Source organism: Anastrepha obliqua, chromosome 1 (genome assembly GCF_027943255.1).
Source record: "Anastrepha obliqua isolate idAnaObli1 chromosome 1, idAnaObli1_1.0, whole genome shotgun sequence".
In the NCBI taxonomy this organism is placed as follows: domain Eukaryota; kingdom Metazoa; phylum Arthropoda; class Insecta; order Diptera; family Tephritidae; genus Anastrepha; species Anastrepha obliqua.
In genome coordinates this window covers 179,458,735-179,476,668 of record NC_072892.1, presented here as the reverse complement: position 1 = coordinate 179,476,668, position 17,934 = coordinate 179,458,735, and the positions used below count along the sequence as shown (strand labels likewise).

General features: G+C 37.4%; 1 protein-coding gene across 1 annotated transcript in view; it reads right to left on the bottom strand.

Moving 5' to 3' along the window:
* Positions 1 to 17,934, bottom strand: part of LOC129242380 (uncharacterized) — a 329,060-nt gene that overhangs the window by 261,360 nt on the left and 49,766 nt on the right. The window contains exon 3 of the mRNA XM_054878991.1: positions 2,741 to 2,820. The gene's annotated coding sequence lies outside the window, so the exon portion shown is untranslated. The remainder of the gene's footprint in view (positions 1 to 2,740; positions 2,821 to 17,934) is intronic.

The following is a 17,934-nucleotide window of genomic DNA, read 5'->3' as shown; positions in this document are numbered from 1 at the left end:
GATTCTTCATAACATACAAATATTTTGAGGCTATCAATCAACTTGTTTTAATCTGACTGATCTGCCTAGTTCCGAGCCTGCATCGTTGCGTTGATTCTGATCGGCAGCGAGCTTAGCAAGATCAACCGTTCAAAGTCATGCGAGAAGCTTTATATTTGAGGCACACCCTCAGAACTGCGCACAAAAAATATTCAAGTCTCCCTGTTATTATTTATGATTTTCGTGCCTCACCTTGAAGTGTCGCTGCCACGTTAATGAAGTTGGAGTCGAAATTATCAGCAGCCGTAAAAGCAATAGCAGCGTCACTCAGAGCTCAAGTTATTTTATTGCATGAGATTATTTTTTTTTTTGATCGTGCTGAAAATCTTTGGTTTAATCTTCTTGAGAAAAGTTTCATTCGAACGGGACTGTTTTAAGATATGAAAAATCTATAATTATTTTCAAATTCAAGGTAATGTTGAATTTGAAGTGCAGCAATGCTGATTTCAATTGTGTGGGAGTGAATCAAAGCACACACAAATACACTACTGCTACTTTTTTGTTGATACCCCACCACATACCAGAGATTTATTAAATTTGAATGCAATGCAAAATAATAATTGCTGCGTGCACCAAGAGAAGAAACACCTATCACAGTACTGAGTTAAAGCGCACTTGAGTTAAATTAATAATCTTATATAGGAAAATGAATATTTATTTATTTTTACGTATCTTAACAGCTACCAAACAAATCATTAGAATGCATTGAAACTTCGGCAACTTATTGCTTGCAATCACCAAAAGAATATAGGCACCTCCAATGCAAACCATTTTTTTAATATTAGATGTTTTCGGAACCCTTCGTGTCTGAATACCAAAATTTGGTACAAGGACATAAAATATGAATATCTTAAAAATTCAGAAAAACGGGCGGCACTCGCAAAGGAGACATGGCAGTCCCCATGTAAACCAATTACTTATTTTGTATAGTTTGGATACCATTCATGGCGGCGTATTATGAAATCGCAGATATGCATAAAATGTCAATGGCTTTGTAACGCCAAGAAATAGACGATATTAAAAAATGAGGTGTGCCACCTCCCAGGCCAAAATAAACAAGACTGGCGTCCTGAAAATGTTTTCCATGCCGCCACCAAGACTTAGTGTGTTGGAAGTTATATCTCTAGCTGACTTTCAGTGAAAGCTTGCTGACATTCGGTTCAGTAGAAGCGAAGTTATTGCGTCTAACGTGTCAGTGTGTTTGCCTCATCGCTACAAAAATGAGTTTCGAATAAAGAGCCAATATCAAATTTTGTTTTAAAATCGGTAAAACGTTTAACAAAACATTTGAATTGATGAAAAAGCTTATGGCGATGATTGTCTATCTCCTGCCAGAGTTTATTAAATGAAATGACAATGAAAGTAGGGACCGCCAATCAGTAATCACTGAAAACTCTATCGAAATTGTTCGTAAATTTATCAAAAATGAACCAAAATTACCGTTAAAACTCATGGAATCGGAGTTGAATATCTCCAAAACATTTTAACTGATAATTTGGGCTTACGAAAGGTCCGTGCACGTTTCATTCCGCATAAGTTAACTGAGGACCAAAAATTGCTCAGAATTCAACATTCGAAAGACCTCATTAAAGAGGCGAGAAAAGACGAGAACTTCCTTTAAAACGTTGTTACTGGTAATGAAACGTGGTATTTTCAAAATGAACCTCAAACTAAGCGTCAAAGGGCCAAATGGAAGGCTTCAGATAAGCCACCACCCAAAAATCGCGTTTGGAGAAGTCAAAAATCAAGTCGATGCTCATTTGTTTTTACGATTCCAAGGGAGTTGTCCACAACAAGGAGTTCGCGTCGACGGGCCAAACCTTCAATGGAATTTCCTACCTTGTCGGTTTGAAGCGTTTATTGCATCGCCTTCATCGAATTCGCCCTGAATACCCGAAGGAGGAAGCTGACGCTTATTGCATGATAATGCATCAACTCATCGAGCCACTCTTGTGACTAATTTTTTGACTAGAGATCGCATTTTAACCATCAATCACTCACCGTATTCGCCCGATATGGCTCCCTGTGACTTCAACCTATTCAGAAAATAGCATTTGGTTATGAAAGGAAAACGTTTTGCGTCCGTAGAGGCCATCCAAAAGGCTTGTACCGACATCCTGAAGGACGTTCCGATCAATAACCTCAAACACTCTTTCGAAAAGCTTTAGATCGCGGGAAACAGTCTATCGAGGCCAAAGGGGACTATTTTGAATAAATAAACTCGAAGTTATCAGAACAAAGCTCCTGCCATTTCTTTTTTAGCTCAGTCTTGTTTATTTTGGACTTCACCTTGTAGACCAGTTTTTAATATTGCATAGTTTCAAAACTATTTGCGGTGAAGTAATAGGATTTGGCACAGAAGCAAAATACATACTATATCACTGCCCAAATAATTACGAAATCAAACTAATTTTTAAATATTGCGTGATTTCGAAATCACTCAATATCTATATCGTGATATTGTCGAAAAGTGATCGAAAATTGGTAAAGGAGTACAGCAAACAAAAAGTAAGTACCGAAAAAATATAATCCAAAAATATTTAGTTTCAACCTACAAACTAGCGAACCTGCAATAAGCGAAAAAAATACACAAATGTATGGGAATCTATCGCCACAACCCGGAAGTACTGAAGAATGATAATCATTTTCGATAACCATAGTTGTTTTCTGTTACTAATTTTTGAGGGGTACATGTACTTACCATTCGAATAGAGCGTCCACAGTTGAATTAATATTCGTACTAAAAGAGAAAACAGTCCACTTTTTTAACACCTTGAGGACCTAAAATGATAACACAAAACACAAATATTATTAGAATTATTTTTTTTATTATAAATGATGATTTAAATGGTAAATGATTTTTTGTTAAGCTAATGTACAATAGTTTAAAAATTACTAAGCCAAAAAAACGATTTAAAATGACTATATATACACCCTTTTTGGGTGTTTGGCCGAGCTTCTCCTCATATTTGTGGTGTGCGTCTTGATGTTGTTCCACAAATGGAGGGACCTGCAGTTTTAAGCCGATTCCGAACGGCAGATATTTTTTATGAGGAGCTTTTTTCATGGCAGAAATACACTCAGAGGTTTGCCATTGCCTATTAAAAAAGTGTTTTTCTTAATTTTGGTGTTTCACCGAGATTCGAACCGACGTTCTCTCTGTAGTCACGCACCTACACATTCGGCTGAATAACGGTAATGTAAAATCAGCACCAGAAGAATTGAAAGACAAATTTATATCTGCACATGCTTAGAAATCGGAGGATTCACTCCGCAACTGCAAAGTTTAAAAAACTTTCTGAACTCTCTAAACTCGATTAGAGGGGCCTGTTTGGTACGGTCTCTAAATAACGCGGCATACTCTGATTTCGATCTAACAAAGGCACAATACAATGTTTTGATGGTTTGGCGTACGTGGCTAGTGAAATTCCACTTAGAGTCACAAATAACGGCTAAGTGCAAAGAATTAATCGATTAACTAATTTAACGTGGAAGCAGTTGCTTGTGTTTAGCGACTTAAGATTTAAATAGCACAATGCGAGACTTTGTGCAAGTCGGATTACAACTTTTTTTTCAAATGCCGTGAATTGCAAAATTTTTCGAAATTCAAAAAAACAAACTCGACAGACTAAACTACAACTTAATTTTACAATATTTTTTTTACTTTTTACAGATCCATCAACATTTCAAGGAGAAATGGTGCAGACCGTGGAGCAACCTTTTTTCATTGTACTTTGGGTCACGTGATTTTTTATATACTATTTTTTGTAAAGAAAAATTAAAATAAATTTTTTTTTATAAAGTTTAAGTACTAATAAACAATGCATAAAATGTTTTTATATTTATTTCCACTGTTATCCCTTCTAAAAACAGTTTTTCTTTTAGCGCATTTTAGGCGCTGCTGGACGTATGTAACCCCTTAATGACCGCGAATATTTGAAGATCATCAGCATACCAGAAGTGTTCAGTAAATGAAAAGCATTAAACAAAGTCATTAATAAAGATAATAAAAAGGAGGGGTCCTAGAATGCTTCCCTCCAGGACATCAGAGAGCTTAATAAATGCACGGGATGTCGCATTATCAACGGCTACAATGCAATGCATATTGGACAAATATGTATGACTTGATCGCCGATACCGAAAATATAAATAAAAAGAGAGGAAGTGCTCTGAGCCGTAGGTAACTCCAAAATCGTTTTCTTAATATTCGCTTATCGTCTACCCAAAACTGACAGCTGATGATAGCGAGAAGTGCACAAGTGTTGATTGTAATCATTTTACAAGTCATAGATGCGGAAAGCTGTATTGTTTGGTACTCTTTTTTGGGATGATGTGATTAGTATGATTTGACTTTTTCAGAACTTTTTCTTTTGTGATGTACAAAGTCGCATATGAGAGCCTCCTGGAAGCCTGGAAACTGGGCGGCCAGATTATGCAATGAACGCGCCAGTAAAGCTAGTTTCAGGGCTATTTCAGACATTTTTCCATTCATTTATTTTATTTCCATTTAAGCCTCTCTGACCCCAAAAAACTAACTCTTTATTGTACAAAATCAATAATGGAATGCAGCGATTTTCTCTAGCTACTTCTAGGTTGATTAGGATATGTATTGTGAAACCTTGAACGCAAGGAAAAAAAATTATTTTTTTTCCAATATGACGAATTTTATTCATTCCCAGATTTTCTCTATCCAAAAACAGTAATAAAATCACGCACAATAAATATTTTAAACAAACAATAATTTAATAAAAGCTTTCTGTGTATTTACTATTAAAATATGTTTATCTCGGCCAAAATCGCTCAGTTGGTTAAAGCGCCAATCAGGAAAAGAAATATGCAAGTAAATCATTTTTACCTCACCTATTTTTACCTTTCCTACATTTCCAACCACAAAATGCGTAGTTTATCTTTCTTCTCATCGTAAGCGCGTTTTATCCGCTCATATGTATCTACCGGATTACATTCTCGATAGTTTGCTCAAACACTTAAGGGCTCAGTACGTTATTCCTTTTTAAACTCCATTCTCGCACAACCACCCACCCATTTTCTTTCATCAACTCACACCCTGAAGCTCATAACTGCCCTACAACTTGAAACTTTCGACAAACAGAAACTTCTTTTCGCTGGTTTGGCTCAACTTGCGGCACTTACAATTTTTTTTTTTTTTGTATCTCTTCTTTCTTCTTTGCTGCAGAACTTTTCGGCAGTTTCGTGTTTCTTTTACATAAACTTTTAATTTTCATACGTGCATATATATACACATTTAACACATACATACCTACATCCTTACTTGCCTTGTCAGTTTCATTTTACTCTGGCTTGGTAGAATTTCTTATATAGGGGGCATTCATTAGGAATCGAACAGATTTGAACAAAAAATTACGCGCACATTTTTTATTTTACTGAAATTATTTTTATGGACTATAGGTACATCGAAAAGACGAGATACGTATTGGAAAACTTGTTTTTTATTTAGAAAAGAGAGGGACCTAAATTTTGATTTTGTGATTTTCGGCTGGAAGACTCGTTTTCAGAATTTTTTAATTCCGGTTTCATGAAAGTTAGGAACTTCTTTTTTATTTCATTCGAGAGCTAGAATCCTGAGGCTCTAAAAGAAATTTAATTTTAATGAAACTTATACACAAATTAATTGTTTAAATCGATTTGCGTGAAGTCTACCCAACTTGTATCTAATTTTTAGTATTAGCATCGTATTCTCTCTTCGATTCCCTATCCAAAATTCCCTGTGGGCAAAAAGTAAGGTGAATTTATTTGTCAAACTTCGCGGGATTAAAATTTCGCTCTAGTTATTTTTTTCATGAGTTGGCAGCACTACTAATAACATCTGGGCCAACTTTCATGTGAATGTCATTATCAGTAATATATTTACGATTGTGTTTACCAGGTGTGCGACCCAGAGTGCATTTTTCGATTTTTACAATGTCTGATTTGATTGAGCAGAGAAGTGCCGTCAAATTTTGTTTGCGGAATGAAATTTCGGCTGCGGAAACGTTTAGCATGTTGCAGAAGACATTTAGTGATTCGACAATGTCGCAGAAAAATGTTTATAAGTGGTACAAAGACTTCAAAGAGGGTCGAGAATGTGTTGATGACTTGGAGAAAACGTCAATAAAGTGAAGAGTTAGTGTTCAAAAATCGTCGGTTGACTGTTAAAGACATTACTGATATGATCGGAATATCAGAAGGAACTGTGAAAACCATTTTGAAAGACCATTTGGGCCTACGAAAAGTCAAATTCCGTTTGGTACCGAAAACTCTCAATTTCTTGGAAAAAAGTCGTCGTGTTGATGTGTGTGAAACAATGCCTTCAGACTATCAGGACAAGCTCAAATGCATCATTAGGGGAGATGAGACTTGGATTTATGCTTACGATCCTGAAACAACCGACCAATCAAGCGAATATCGTGCTAAAGGCGAGGCCAGACCGAAAAGAGCACGTCAAAGTCGTTCAAAAATAAAGGTCATGATGACAGTTTTTTTCGATTTTCGTGGTGTGGTGCACTATGAATTCCTTCCACCTGGCCAAACTGTTAATAAGGAATATTATTTGAGCGTTATTCGTCGTTTACGTGAAGCAATTCCTCTAAAAAGACCAGAATTATGAACCAACAACTCTTGGTTTTTGCATCACGATAATGCACCGTCTCACACTGCACTCGTTCTTCGTGACCATTTCGCCAAAAATTCCACGCATATCGTTCCGCAACCACCGTATTCGCCTGATTTGGCTCCGTGTGACTTCTGGCTATTCCCAAAACTCAAGAGACCACTCCGGGGAACGCGTTTCGAGTCGATTGAGGAGATAAAAGCTGAATCGAAGAAGGTGCTGATGGCTATACCGAAATTGGACTATTTGGCATGTTTCGGGGATTGGAAAAATCGTTGGCATAAGTGTATTTCATCGAGAGGGGATTATTTTGAAGGGGATGAAATTAATTGACAAGAATAAATAAAGATTTTTCATTTTACAACCAAATTCACCTTACTTTTTGCCCACAGTAGTATATATTATAGAAAAATTACTATTATATTAGCAAACTATAAATTTATGGTATGCGCTTTAGTGTTGTCCCATAAATGAGGAAGCCTACAATTTTGCACCACTTCTGGACAGCAAGTAGTTTCCATGAGAACCTTTCTCATGAGAGAAATTCACAAACTCTCACCAGCCAAGGTGTGGCCGCTTTTAAAAAATCTTTTCCATACTTTTATATTTCGCCAGCATAATGGGCCTCGCACCTGGACCCACCGCATGCTTGTCACACAAAAATTCCCGTCTTCTTGCGTTCTCATAGTTGAGAGAAATGCTGATAGAGCAACTCACACATACACCCTAATATTTTGGGCACACACACCAACACTAGCAATAAGAAAAAAAATGTTTTTATTATTCTTATGACTGCAAGTGTTTTTTGTTACGTGCGTTGTTTTTGCTCTCGCTGCTTTTGTTGCAATTGCAGTAACCCTGTATTTGCTTTCGCTTTGTCTAGCAGAAGTTTTGCACTTTTAACAAAAAATTAAATGAAACAACACTGCATTTTAATCTTACGCAAGCAAAAGCTGAAATACGAAAAGAAAAAAAAGAAACAGAAAATAATAAAAAATTTACGAAAAACTATAACTTTTGCTGTTTTTGCTCTTACTTTTGTCCCACGTAGCTTCCGGTCGTGCTGTTTTCTTTACTCTTGCTGGTGTTGGTGTTGGTGTTGTTGCCGTTGCTGTTGGCTCTTTTAATTTGCACTTTTATAGAATTTTATGCTTTTGCAAAGTTTTTCTTTTCATTAGTTTCATTTTACCTTTCGATTTTTTTCTTTTTTTTTTGTGTTCTTAAGAAACCATAAAGGGTTATTGCTCTAGAAAACCAGCAATGGAGACGTCTGAATAACTGTTACAAGGCAAAAACCAAATCATTACATTTTAACATTTAAAGCATTTAAAAATTTCAGGCTCAATCATCAGCAATTTCAGTGTCGTCGATTCCGTTGCGCTTATTTCGATGTAAAATATGGTAGGCAAATTGTCAGATATGTTGATAGATTAGTGGGAGTTGTACGGTAAGACCTTCATGTAAATGGAACGAATTGGTTAGCATACCAGTAGGTAGGTAAGATGGCAAGAGTACCCCAGACACACTTCAAGCAGCACTTGTGAAAATAAAAATTTTGGGCAAAGAAAACCTTCCACAGCCATCCATTCAAGTCAGCCTCCAGTGAACACCGCAATGTGTTTGGAAATTGAATGGCGGGGGATTCCCATCACCTTAAGCGTTCTGTTTCTACCGTATTGAGGCCATAGTGTTTTCGCAATAGCACACGATGAGACAGACCTCCATCTGTCTTGCGCTTTTTTTAGAAAGAAATTGTGTAGTTTCCCTTTAACAACGGTCAAAGGGTCGCCGATGTCTGAGAAGGAGACAACTGAAACCGGTTCTGTCGACCCCTTCCTGGCAAGCTCATCGGTTTACTAGTACCAACAAGTGAAATTTCCTTCCTTCTAAGTCATGTTAGCCATAAATTCTTCAGTTTAGTGCACGGAAAGTATTGGGTTAGGGATTGAGTTCATAGCGTTTTTATATTTTCTTTTATTTTACACCGGTTTGGTTGCTGTTTGGCAAAGGTTATGTATTCATTCGATAGAACACTTTCTGGTCTACAAAACTTTGAAAAAGAAAAGAAAATCGCCTTCAAATTGTTTCTCAGCATCTCGCCCGCCTTCGAGCAACACGCGGTCATAGACAGCGCTTTTTGTACTGAATCGTCACGGGAGATGAAGTGGTGCCAATATAAAGCAAAAAAAGGAAAGGGTGGCTCCAGGAGATACCCCAAAGCCGAGAGTCAATCCGGAACTTCATCCGAAAAAGATCATGATATGTGTTTGGTTGGACTAGGAGGGCATAGTGCACTGGGAAATACTCAAAAAGAATGCCACGGTCAACAATGAGCTCTACATTGCCCAGCTACACCGAGTGAATGAGACTATTCGAAGGAAAAGACCTGATCGGCACGGTCCAACCATACTCCTTCACGACAACGCCAGACCCCATGTTGCACAAGTCATCAAAGCCGAACGCGAAGAGCTCGAATGGGTGGTCCATCAGCATCCGCCGTATTCTCCGGGCCTTGCACCGACCGACAACCATCTTTTCTGCTCCCTGTCAAACCATATGAAGGCCGTTACGTTCGATAATAAGGAGGTCCTTAAAAACTGACTCAACAACTTCTTTGACACCAGATCGGGCGATTTTTGGCGGAAAGGCATATAAGTCGAGAGGTGGGAAAAGAATGTAAAACGCAACGGCGAATATATAACTGACTAACTGATTGATATAATTACAGGTATTGTGTTTTGTTCGAATAAAAGTCTTCGGTAAAAACGCTACAAGCTTATTCCCCAACCTAATAGTTTGGTGCGGGACTAGTGGCGAACATCGTATCCTACTGAAGTCGCTCAGTCGTTCAGAACTAACTACATCCACTGCAGGGTATATATGTACATACACATGTTTGTAGTTATTGCACCCACACAACTAAATGTCTGCATAACATTTGTACATAGCCGCTTTTTTCTAAATGATTGCCCTTTGTACTAAAAGGATGCCCAACCACCACAACTTCCGTTCAGCGCTCACACCCATATGTCATATTCAGTGCATGCTTACATACATACACACATTTGTATTTGTATTGCGCTTCATATTTACGGGCTTGTCGCATCATTGTCTGGCATTGGGCCCGTTGTTGCAAGGTCACAATGGGAAGGAAATTAATTTCCAATGAGTAATCAAGAACAGCGACCAACTGATTCGCTCTGCATTCGACAGCGGGGTTGTTTAGGCCAATGATTTTTACTTTTTTCGGCGCTTTCAATTTGCGGTGAAAAATTTACTCAAGCGTATCGCTGAAAACAAATGAGAAAAATAGAGTACTAAATTTGCACCTGTCACATATTCTCTTTGTTTTTTTTTGCGGATTTATCTAAGCTCGTACGGGTACTCACATCACAAAGCTGCACTGAATGAGAACAGCAGCACTTGTCACGCAACTGATGACGTTTGCGTAGCGCATGAGTACTAGCGGACACTCTCGAGGTTCTAGATATTCTACGCATAATATGGCAGTTAAGAAGCAAGCAGCTTCCCTCTTGCCACATGTTTGCTGCTGCATCATCACAAGTAGTCATTAGTGGTATTCCAGCAGCTGCCGCTTTTTGGATTTTATCTCAATAGTTGGTTGGCAGAAGTGTGTTTTGTTTATTTGCCTTTGTCATGATAACAGGATGTTACAAACATATGTATGTGTAGGTGATATATAGGCGATATATGTTTGGGTGTTTAAAATTAATTATAAAAGGATATTATGTTTATTTGTTTCCTTTTAATTGAGCGTCCACCGAATTTATTTCAAAAATGCACTCAATAGTAAAATGTCAATTTCAGGGCATTCAATATTTTACCCCAAACCATACGCGTTTTGTAGCAATTGTAAGCTTTTCGGCTTTATAAATGTCACTAAAGCAAACAAAATTGCTCTCTGCAGATGATGCTGATTTTATAATGAAGGCGTCAGTGACCTTTTCTTTATTTACTGAGCCGCAAATACAAACCTACATGCACCGAAACTGAAGATATCAACTTAGAGGATATTTTGTTTCAGCTAACTGGCGGACTAAGTTATGTCACTCATCAAACAATCAGTCTTTTTGGGTGCTGTATTGAATAAACGAGATATTTGTTGTTTTGAGAACGTCTGAAGAGAACGGAGATCAAATCTCGTTTTGACTTTTTTACAGGTTAATGTTAAAGAACAAATTGAAATGAGAAATGGCCTGATCCCTTAAGACGAATGTCGATCTAGTGAGATAAATTAAAAAACTGTCGAAAAAAATTTTTTAATTGCGTTGACAGCACGGACTACTGCACGGACAGCCGGATTAGGGAAGCTTACGTATATATAAAGGGTTTTCCAATAACAGGCGTTGCAGGTAAATGGATTGCGCTATCGAGAGATGATTAACGACTTTTTATGGCCGGAATTAGAACTTTCCGAGCAGTGCTTCAATTCTCACGAAGAAGCCAAAAAATGTCTCGATGATTGGTTTGCGGCCAAAGACGACCAATTTTTTTGGCGCGGCATCCACAAATTGCGTGAGAGATGGGAAAAATGTGTCGCTATTATTTTGAAGATTAAGTGTGTAACCATTTTTTGTTAATAAACCTTTGAAATTGAATAAAAAAGTCTCATTATCATAGGTATATAGGTACTTATCATAGGTATATAATCCTTTGAGTATGCAATTTTAGTGTTATTAAGTCATTTAAAAACAAAGTTTATTCTTACAATTTCTACTGTGACCTAACCCATTAAAACTCCTCCACCATATCACAATGGCCTCAGAGAAGGTTTGCGATGCTTCTTGTTTTTGCTTATCGAAAATAAACAACACAGCTTAACAGCGCGGAATCAAATTACAAATTTTACTAATATAAAAAAAATCCTGCAATATGTTTTGATAATGAAAATGAGTTTTATTAGTATTTTCGTATCGTTTAGAGCATAAAAAGAAGAATGAAAAAAAACATAATATATAATAGCATTGCATGGCAACTTTGTCACTATCAGTCACTGGCATGTGGCCGAACCTATAATTAAGGCTACACCCAAATAATCGAGGGCATGCGACCGAACACAACAGCATACACAGAACACAGCTGCCGCCGTTGTAATTCAAATTTCTCATTTTTTTGCCAGAGGCGAACCCTAAAATGGAATAAATACTACAACAAAACATATGTATGCATGTATGTATGCATATGTGTGTGTATGCATATATGAGCCTCTAGAGCATGAATACCCTTGTACCACCGAAATAACCCAATTAGGCTGAGGAAGCGTTTGTGTGTAGGCGCACTAAAGTAATATTCATACAGACGTAAATACCCAAAGGCATTAAGGCGCATGCGTGCACGCACTTTCAGTCAGTTTTCAGTTGCCAGTTGCCGGCATGTGCCAAGTGAAAAGATCAACAAACACGAAATGAAAATAAAAATACACACTGGAAAAATAAATGTCTGGAATGTTTCGTGTGAAGAGCGCCGCACCTAAAAATAACGTGATATGAGTTGTTGGAATTATTTTAGGCGGACAGATGCGTAGAATTCTGAATCTCTGGTTTTACTCATTCCTCTTAAGTGCTTAAAAACGTGGCTGTGGGTTGCTGATGTTATTGTTGCCTTCATACAAATGCACGTACCCGCGAGTGTCAGAAGTATTAATTGCCGCCACATCACTGCCGATGTAACGAGCGAGTAGAGTGCGCAGCCACTTTTCTAACCCAAGGTATTGCAAGGCGGGTGCAGTTTAATTGATTTGGTACTACTACCACAGCTATTTGAAATTTGTATGACTCAGCTGCGGGAGTTACCTGACTCCTTGTAATGCAATTATTTATAATTTTCTTTCATTTAAATAAATAAGTGAAATATTTTTGTATGTACGGATATGTAGTAGCACATAGAACAACGATCTGTTATGTCATCGATCTCAAGCAGAGTTTCATGAACTAACTATTTAATTTGTTTGTCTTTTTATCACAAAAAAAGGATTTTCTTCAGCTGAAAGTGAAGTTCGCATGAGCAAATATCAAATTAGCCTGCAGTGAAAAAAGTGAATTAAAATTAAAAAAAAAATGAGCAGAAATTAGCATTTAAGATGCCTTATGAGAAATATTAGATATCATTTCCTCCATCATATTAAAACGTTTTTAATTTTTGTTTATATATTTTTTAATAGTCAATATACTTATTTATAAAATACAGGGTGCGTACGGTATTTGAAGACAACTTGAGAGTAAAACTCATTAGTTTTTATTTTAAACAAAATTTAATTAAACTTCAAGAATTTTTTGCACGACATTAACTCTGCACATGGGCTGAAAAGTATCGGGCCTAACATATAGATGGTGCAAGTTTTATTGCATTCACCTTTTTTTCAGTTAGTACTAACCTCAAAAAGACAGCTGTTAAGAGGTCAGATACCTCTAAAATTCCGAAAAAAAAAATTGTTTTTTTCTTGAAATGTTAATATACTCCTTTAAGAATATGTCAAACGTAAATTGTAGAACGTAAATTTAAGTATTTCTTATATTATAGATCGCCAACCGTGACGACTCTAAACTATATTTTTCGAGTTGGCTTACACGATACCTGGAAAAGTTATTGACCGATCTCCCCGAAATTTTACTCAAATATTTCGAACAAATGTTTTTTTCGAAGCAAAAATAGTAGAAAAATTCGCCCTAAAATTCATTTTTTAAGCATTTTATTCCGCAATTTTTCTTTCCACTTGTTTTTAATTCATATAAAAATTATGGCATTAATAAACAAGAAATTTTTGACATTTTAAATGATTAAAAAAAATAAAAAAAATTTTATGTTATTTTAATGTATAAATAAACTGTATGCCAATTTTGAAAAAAATATATTGACTTCTTCATTTTAAATAATTTTAATGAAAATCAGGGAAAATATGACATAATCGAAAAGTGAAGTTACGTGAGTTAGCAGACATCGTAAAGATATCAAAAAAACGTGTTGGCTCCGTTCAAGTGGGTTTGCTCAAACTCAAGACAACGCACCGAGTCACAAGTCAATCAACAGAATGGCAGAACTACATGAATTGAACTTCGAATTGCTCCCACATCCGCCATATTCGCCAGATTTAGCTCCCAGCAACTGCTGGCTGTTCGCAGACCTAAAAAAATTCCCGCCGATAAGAAATTTCGCTCAACCTCTTCAGTCGCTCAAACTGAGGCCAATTTGGAAGCAAAAGATAAATCGTTCTACAAAAGTGGTATGAAAATGTTAAAGCGGCGCTGGAATGATTGCGTTGTGTTTTCATTGTTCCGCCCGGTTCTTTTCAGCCCATGTGTTATGAACGGGTAGATACATGTTTGTGTATTTATTTATAATCACTGCTACTATACTGGCTGCACCACACTGTACTTTTACGATCACTTGATGGCAGTTTGATGTCTGATGCGTGTGTAACAACTCAGTGAGATAACGGAATACCAAATCATCTTAGCGAACAATGCCGAAAATAGATATGGACGTAAAAACACTTTCTTCTTCTTACTTAGATAGGTAGATATGTTATATGAGACAAAACTGCACTTTGCTCTTGGCATGCGTGCATCTGTGTTTCAAGCGGAGGTGTATGCTGTACAAGAAGCGATGAATTTTGTTGTGGAAAACAGGTGGAGAGGCAGATCTGTAGCCAAGCTGCACTCATGGCCTTAGACAGCCCCCCAACCACATCAAGGGTAGTCGAGTCCTATAAATCCAGGCTGAAATATTTCGGTAGACATAAAAGCCTGATGCTAACATGGGTCCCGGGACACGTGGGTATCCTGGATAATGAGACCTCTGACTCCTTAGCTAGGATAGGCACTGAGGCCAACTTCTTTGGCCCGGAGTCCGTTCTGCCACTCCCTTTTGAGCCATCAAAGCCACGGTTAGCAAATGGGTTACTACAACCCATAAGCCTGAACTATATCTGTAGACGTAAAATCACTTTTTGTGTGTCTGCCCGGCTTTCGCTCGATTCAGGATTGAGGTCTTTGGCACCACAAGATTTACTCAGATTCTTCAGAGGTCGCGTAGATTTAAGGCACCTTTCTGGTCAAGAGACGTGAAAATTGAAGGCGTTGAAAATTGAAGAAAAACAATCGGTATCTATTGAAAATCATTTTTATTCATCATTTCAAAAATCGGTCAATTATTCATCAGGAGATATGTCGCTATGGTGGGTAGTAGATTTACAAAAAAAAAAATTTTCTTCTAGATATTTCATCTGTTTAATAGAAAAACAAAAAAAAAAGGATTTTTATCACGTTCTCGCTCTTAAAAAAAAAATAAAAATAGAAAAACTGATTATAAAATTATAATTCTGCTACCTGCGAGAGCCCCAAGTCTACTCAATAACATATTAAAAATTCAAATCAATCGATTGAGTACTTTTTGAAAAATTACCAACGCCAACTCGGATAAAATAGTTTCGAGAAAAACACAGTTAACGCGCTTATACCTGGGCGTCGAACTCCAAATCGGTCTCGTTTTGAAGGACTGTGCGTCTAAACTACTACGAATTTCAATACAAAAATTTGCAAGTATATTTTTGAAAGTATCTGTAAACTATCATAACATGAAAAAAGTCGATTTTTTCGAAATTCTAGACCAGAAAGGTGCCTTAAAGAAAATTAAAAAGCGAACCGAGTGCAGTACATGGACTTAACGTTGTCTGAGTGCTACTTTTCCCGACACAAAAAAAATGTTATATGACAACAGTACTACGGGTACACTACAAATAGCACTAGAGTGACGTTTTGATACCACTATGTATAGGATGGAGAACTGCCTCAGACTACGAAGTACTGCTTACGAAGTACTGCTTACGAAGTACTGCTAACGATGTAAGTTAATGAAATAAAGTTGAAAACTGTCCAAATTCAATAAGAAGCGAGAGTTTTCGTTAAAAAAGCTCAGATAACTTCAATATTTTAGTAAGTCAAAACATTTTCCTTACAAAGCGTATCTGTTTTTCTTCACCTGATTGTCTCTACTTCATCGTAAAAGCATAATAAAAATGTGCGGAAGTGCTGTTTCAACGCGAGAATGAACACACACGCACACATGCTTAGACACACGCATATGTCAACAAATCGCATCTGAAGCTCACCACCATAAAACGTTTATGAACGCGCCTTTTTAATCTTTAACGAGCGTTGCACGCGATTTCTGCACCACATCGACATCCATCTTCGCCCGCCCTCGCGTATGTACCTATTCCAAGCGAGCCAACAGCCTTTCTTAATTCATTCTTTCACTTTCAATGCACATGAGTGCACTTTTCCGCTGCAGCGTCAGCACCTAGCGCATTAATGCCTCAGTACATCTGCTCAACCTCCTTCGCCCTCCGCATGCTTTGCGCATTCTCAGCTTCTAAGCTTTAGTGCGCCATATTATGCAAGTGCACCTACATACGTACATACCTTCGAGTGCTCAGTGAGTGCAGTGTTTTTGCAGCAGAATAAAAAGGCATTAACATTTCGCAATTTTTTTGTTTTTCTCAGGTACTCTGGTTCAACCAGTTCCAGCCATATTTAGATTTTTCTGTTAATATTTTTACATGTCATGTACATATGTGTGCATGTATGTATGTGTGTATGCAAGTATGTGTATGTATTTAATTCGATGCAAGGTACTCTCCCTTCACTTTGTTTTGTTCAAAGCCATTCATGGATAGAGGAGCCAGTGCAGCGGAAGCAAAGTGAAGTTGTCACGGTAGCAGCAGCAACAGCAGCAGCTGCAGAACCTACAATTCCTAAAGCACCATCATTTTCTATTAGAAATGCTGCTGCAATTGTTGTAGCCCGCGTTACTGTGTTCACTGTGCCTTTATTACTACTTTAAACTCGCCAACAGCCAGTCAACCATCTGCGACCGGTAACCCGAAAGCGGCATTCAAGAACCGTCCAACTGCTACTGCAACTGCAACTACCACTTTTGCTGCTACTGCTTCGACTGCTTGGACTGCAGCACCTATTCTTATTGCTTTATAACTATTATTACTATGCAGTTGTAATTTGTGTCGTTGTTGTTGCCTGCGCTCTGTTGCTACTGGGCACACACATCACATTGCATTTGGCACGCTTTGAAGCAGAACAATCCGTGAAAAACTCAACCCAACTCAACTCAACAACAGCAGCAGCACAGACAGCAGGGAGCAGCGCACAGGAAGTGCCAGGATGCAGAGAGAAAGAGAGAGTATGTGCGTGTGTGAAGCAGGCTTTATTTTATTTTTTATTGTAGTTGTAGTAGTTGCTAGTTGCATTCAAATTACTTTCGTGCACACCTCACAAATGATCCGTACCACAGGTGCTGCTGCAACAATAATTGTTGAGGGTGACAGCAGTGGAAGCATGCAAAGCAGACATTAGTACCAAGAGTTACAGGAGGAGCGAGAGAAACAGCTTGGAAATTCTTTTTATGCTACGTTATGGCAGCTATACTGCCCGTGAGATTTGAAAATGTTATTTCCGGAGAGCGCATTTATGTTTACTTTAGGCGAAGATGGGGGGTGAGTGGTTATGAAAGGAAGTGACTTGGAAATTAATTATTATTAAATTTAAAATGAGCTAAGTATATTTAAAATAAAACGCACCCACTAATCAAAACTGCATTTAGAAAATTTAATTAAAAAAAAAATGGAAACTGAAATAAACGAATAGTTCAGTGAAGTTGAAGTTGAAGTAATAAAGAGCTCAGGGAGCAAGCAACTCGTGAGATAGAGCCAGAAGCCTGCAAGGTCTTGGAAAACAGGGTTAACAAGATGCGCTATTGTGAGGCCAGCCATAGCAGCCACAGGAATGAGCAGCCCACAACTAATGGTCATTTTTACTATTTCAAAAAAACCAATAAAAAACCGAAAAAAAAACATTTTCTCAAATTTTTAAAAAGAAACCACTTTAGATTGCACATGCGAAGCTTTCAGAAGCTCCCAACAAATCGGGCAGAGGAAACATTTTAAGTTTGTTGACACGCAATGCTTATCACTTCCAATAATTTCTTTAAAAACTGCATACTTTGAAGGTTAAGGGTAAGTGGGGTTTTTAAAAACTCGTTTTTTTTTTTGCATTTTCTTGAAATATTTTATTTCAAAAATATTCTTTGAATATTCAGTCAAACAATTTGTGAGATTTCCGACAATTAGTGACGAACTGTCTGGAATTAGGTAGCCAAGACGAAAACTTTAAAGACATTTTTTTCGAAACTATGTTTTAGAAGTCCAGACCAGTTTATTTCAAGAACCACTGTAT